The sequence below is a fragment of the Cebus imitator genome, unplaced genomic scaffold, assembly GCF_001604975.1.
Source record: "Cebus imitator isolate Cc_AM_T3 unplaced genomic scaffold, Cebus_imitator-1.0 Scaffold499, whole genome shotgun sequence".
NCBI lineage: Eukaryota > Metazoa > Chordata > Mammalia > Primates > Cebidae > Cebus > Cebus imitator.
In genome coordinates, this window is record NW_016107814.1 from 873933 (window position 1) to 879389 (window position 5457).

Sequence of the window (5457 nt, forward strand, 5' to 3'; positions counted from 1 at the left end):
GGCAGGAGAATTGCCTGAACCCAGGAGGCGGAGGTTGCGGTGAGCCGAGGTCATGCCATTGCACTCCAGCCTGGGTAACAAGAGCGAAACTCTGTCTGAAAAAAACAAAAGAAAAACAAACAAACAAACAAACAAAATTAACGATCTGTGGTCTACAAGAGACTACATAATAGAAGACAAAGATAGCTAAGGTCTGGTGGGGCTCGGTGGCTCAAGCCTGTAATCCCAGCACTTTGGCAGGCCAAGGCGGGCAGATAACCTGAGGTCAGGAGTTCCAGACCAGTCTGGCCAACATGGTGAAATCAAGTCTCTACTAAAAATATAAATTAGCTAGGCGTGGTGGCAGGTGCCTGTAATCCCAGCTATTTGGGAGGCTGATGCTGAAAATCACTTGATCCCAGGTGACAGAGGTTGCAGTGAGCCAAGATTGTGCACCACTGCACTCTAGCCTGGGTGACAGAGCGAGATTCCATCTCAATAATAAATAAATAAATAAGGTCAAGAGGATGCTCATTAAATGCACACCAGTTTTCCTCTATTTCATAATATGTTGGGGGTACATGTCAAATGAGGGAAAGCTTTCAAAGAAGGCTTTTTAGGTAGTTATTGTTATATATGGTCTGTATGGTAATTTTATGTTGTCTGTATTCAAAAACTGTCATTGTGGGGATAAGAATAACTTTATTTGAAATGCTAATTTGCTGACAAACCCCAAGTCTGGGAATGCCTCCCAAATGTCTAGTTGATGTATTACTCTTTATATAGGATACCTATTTACTGTAAGTTTCACCTTTCCTTCAAAGCAACCCTTGGTACATCATAGGTTTAAAACCCATCACCACCGACACATTCCTTCCAGAGCACATTTACCTTTCCCCAAGATCTAAGCCCTGGACCTGGGGGTTTGAGGTGAAGAGTCCTACCTGTCTTGTGGCTGTGCAAGACCATGCTCTGCCTGTGAGTTCCCCCAATAAGTCATTCCATACTGAAAAACTGGATTTATCTGCCCCCTTCTTTAATTTCTCAGCTCTTTCTGCATTTGAGGGTGGCTTTGCATATACAGCCCTTACATGAAACAAGTGGTGATCCAGCAAGGAGCCAGGAAACCAAAGCATGAGCAAGGAGAAAAAAGCATCCCTGGGGAAATCCTGGGGTGGTCCTCCTCATCTAAATGGAGTGGTGCTGCCCATTTTCTAGGTATCTGTGGACCATCACGTGTATACAGAAAAACCCCCAAAACCCCAGAGAGTCTAGAGTGCTTGTTTGTAAAAAGCCATATGACTCACCATGGTGAGAAAGGTCACTGAGCTGCTACGACAGTGAGTTGGCCACTGTTATGGTCTATGCCAGTGACCACAGGCCACAGGTAGCAGCTACAGCAAATGTCTGACAGTTAGAAGAACTCTAATTAGAAAGGAATATAAGAACTTCCAGTCCGGGCACAGTGGCTCATGCCTATAATCCCAGCACTTTGAGAGGCCGAGGTGGGTGGGTTACCTGAGGTCAGGAGTTTGAGACCAGCCTGGCCAACATGGTGAAACCCTATCTCTACTAAAAATACAAAAAATTACTCTGGTGTGGTGGCACATGCCTGTAATCCCAGCTACTCAGGAGGCTGAAGCATTGTTTGAACCGGAAGGTAGAGGCTGCAGTGAGCTGAAATCACACCACTGCACTCCAGCCTGGGCAACAAGAGTGCAACTCCATCTCAAAAAAAAAGAACTTCCACATCTGTGTTAGTGTCTGGTTTGGCAGATAAGCTTAAACCTCAGGAACCTTAGCTTTTCACTTTGCACAGTTGGTAGGGAAAAAGCTATACCAGTGCAGGCTGGTCTTGCCAAACCAGACTGGGATGCAAATATCTAGAATTCTTGGGAACCAACTCGTGAACCAGATAAAGACACAGAGGTTATCTGGGAGGTGGAGGATAATTATTATTCCGTTTTGAGCATATTCAGCAGAAAGCAAAAGTTCAATACGTACATCCTGGCCACGAGCGATAGCCTTTGCAGGAAACCTCAATGATCCAAGATTACGCCTCAGCAGAATATTTCCAAACAGCTGCTGAGAGAAAGCTCAGCCACATGGATGGTGCAGCTATGGGTCATTAGTGGGGATGACATTTCTCTACTGGCAAATGAAACTGAAAATAATGAGTAACATAACCAACTCATCTCACTTTGAGACAGTGTTTATATGATGCTAGAACTGTCTTGGTTAAGTGCAGCCTTATGGACTTCAATTTAATGACCACGAGAGAGGCTTGGCCAAATGAAAGAGACTTCTCTGGACGCAGCTCACCATGGCAGTCTTTGGAAGAAGCATAAAGCACTTTAAGATAGTGGAGCATGCATCGGGCCCAATAATTTTTTTTTTTTTAGATGGATCCTCACTCTGTAACTCAGGTTGTAGTGCAGTGGTGTAATCTCAGCTCACTGCAGCCTCTGCCTCCCAGGTTAAAGTGATTCTCCTGCCTCAGCCTCCCAAGTAGCTGAGATTACAGGCGCCTGCCACCATGCCCAGCTAATTTTTGTATTTTTAGTGAAGATGGGGTTTCATCACGTTGGCCAGGCTGGGTCTCAAACTCCTGATCTCAAGTGATCCACCTGCCTCAGCTTCCCAAAGTGTTGGGATTACAGGCATGAACTACTGTGCCCAGCCAGCCACTGGATTCAGCCCCAACAATTTGAAGGACCAGAAAAGACTGTGTTTACAGCAGGTATGAAAAGCAAATTGTTACAGAATGCTTCCCAAGAGTGGTGTGGCCTTCTCATATCCCTCTTGAGCCCCCTTATGGGACAAGATGTATATAATGTGGGATAAACCATAGCTAATCTTGAAGAGACAGAACAATGAAGAGATAAAGTCAGACTAGTCACTAGAAGAAATAAAATAAAACAAAAAACTAGGGTCAGGCGCGGTGGCTCACGCCTGTAATCCTAGCACTTTGGGAGGCCAAAGTGGGTGGATCACCTGAGGTCAGGGGTTCAAGATCAGCCTCGCCATGATGGTGAAACCCCATCTTTAAAAAAACAAAAACCATGGTGCGTGCCTGTAATCCCAGCTACTCAGGAGGCTGAGGCAGGAGAATTGCCTGAACCCAGGAGGCGGAGGTTGCGGCGAGCCGAGATCGCGCCATTGCACTCCAGCCTGGGTAACAAGAGCAAAACTCCGTCTCAAAAAAAAACAAAAAACAAACAAACAAAAAAAACACCAAGTCTGCTAGAACAAAAAGGGAAGCCAAAAAAGCCCAATTAGGATTACCAGGAAACAAATGTGGTATGATCTGATTTTGGCTAAGGCAGAAAAAGAGAAAATAGGCCAGGCGAAGTGGTTCACAACTGTAATCCCAGCACTTTGGCCTGCTGAGGTGGGTGGATCATGACGTTAAAAGTTCAAGACAGCTGGACACGGTGGCTCACGCCTGTAATGCCAGCACTTTGGGAGGCTGAGGCAGGTGGATCACGAGGTCAAGAGATCGAGACCATCCTGGTCAACATGGTGAAATCCCGTCTCTAGTAAAAATACAAAAAATCAGCTGGGCATGGTGGCGCGTGCCTGTAGTCCCAGCTACTCAGGAGGCTGAGGCAGGAGAATTGCCTGAACCCAGGAGGCGGAGGTTGCGGTGAGCTGAGATAGTGCCATTGCACTCCAACCTGGGTAACAAGAGCGAAACTCCAATAAAAAAAAAAAAAAAAAAAAAAAAAGTTCAAGACCAGCCAGACCAAGATGACGAAACCCCATCTCTGCTAAAAATACAAAAGTTAGCAGGGCGTGGTGGCAGGCACCTGTAATCCCAGCTACTCTGGAGGCTGAGGCAGGAGAATCACTTGAACCTAGGAGGTGGAGGCTGCAGTGAGCCAAGATCACGCCACTGCTCTTCAGCCTGGGCAACAGAGTGAAACTCTGTCTAAAAAAAAAAACAACTGTCAATTCTATATTCCAAGAATGGACTCATCTCCAGCCTGAAGGTCAGGGGTGGGGCCAAGGTCACCTCCTCCTACAAGCCGCAGGGACAACCATAGGTCCCACGTGGAGCTCACAATCTATTGCAGTCCAAAAAACACATAGAGAACCTGGACTTTAGTGGACACAGGTGCAGAATACACCTAAAACCATGTCATGTTAGATTTCACTATGTCTTTTTTTTTTTTTAGACAGAGTTTCACTCTTGTTGCCCAGGCTGGAGTGCAATGGCACGATCTCGGCTCACTGCAACCTCCGCCTCCCAGGTTCAAGTGATTCTCTTGCCTCAGCCTCCTGAGTAGGTGGGATTACAGGCATGCACCACTATGCCTGGGTGATTATGTTTGTTTTTTAATTTTTTTTTTATAAAGATGGGGTTTCACCATGTTGGTCAGGGTGGTCTTGAACTCCCGACCTCAGGTGATCCGCCCGCCTTGGCCTCCAAAGTGCTTGGATTACAGGCATGAGCCACCACGCCCAGCTAATTTTTATATTTGTTATACAGACAGGGTTTCACCATGTTGGTCAGGCTGGTCTCGAACTCTGGACCTCAGGTGATCAGCCCGCCTCGGCCTCCCAAAGTGCTGGGATTATAGGTGTGAGCCACCGAACCAGGCCACTACTGTCTTCTTTAACTTCTCTTTGGATCCTGACTCACAGGACCAATTTGCTGGGTTTTCTTTTTTGTTTGTTTTCATTTTGTTTTGTTTGTTTGTTTTGTTTTGAGATGAAGTCTCATTCTGTCACCCGGCTGGAGTGCAGTGGCATGATCTTGGGCTACTGCAACCTCCACCTACTGGTTTCAAGCAATTCTCCTGCTTCAGCCTCTGGAGTAGCTAGGACTACAGGCAGGCACCACTGCACCTGGCTAACTTTTTCTTTTTTTTTGAGACAGAGTCTTGCTGCCCTGTCTCCCAGGCTCTAGTGCATTGGTGCGATCTCAGCTCACTGCAAACTCCACCTCCCAGTTTCAAGCAATTTTCCTGCCTCAACCTCCTGATAGCTAGGATTACAGGCGTGGTTGGCTAATTTTTTTGTATTTTTAGTTGAGACGTGGTTTCACCATATTGGCCAGGCTGGTCTTGAACTCCTGACCTCGTGATCCACCCACCTCAGCCTCCCAAAGTGCTGGAATTAGAGACATGAGTCGCACCCGGCCTAATTTTTGTATTTTTAGAGACAGGGTTTCAACATACTGTCCAGGCTGGTCTCAAATTGCTGACCTCAGTTGATCCACCCACCCCGGCCTCCCAAAATGCTGGGATTATAGGTGTGAGCCACTGAGCCTGGCCTTTTTTGTTGTTGCTTTTTGAGACAGTCTCCCGCTGTGGCCCAAGGTAAAGCGTAGTAGCATAATCTCAGGTCACTGCAACCTCCACCTCCTGTGTTGAAGCGGTTCTCCTGCTTCAGCCTCCTGTGTAGCTGGGATTACAGGTGTGTGCCACCACACCCAGCTAATTTATATATATATATATATATATATATATATAT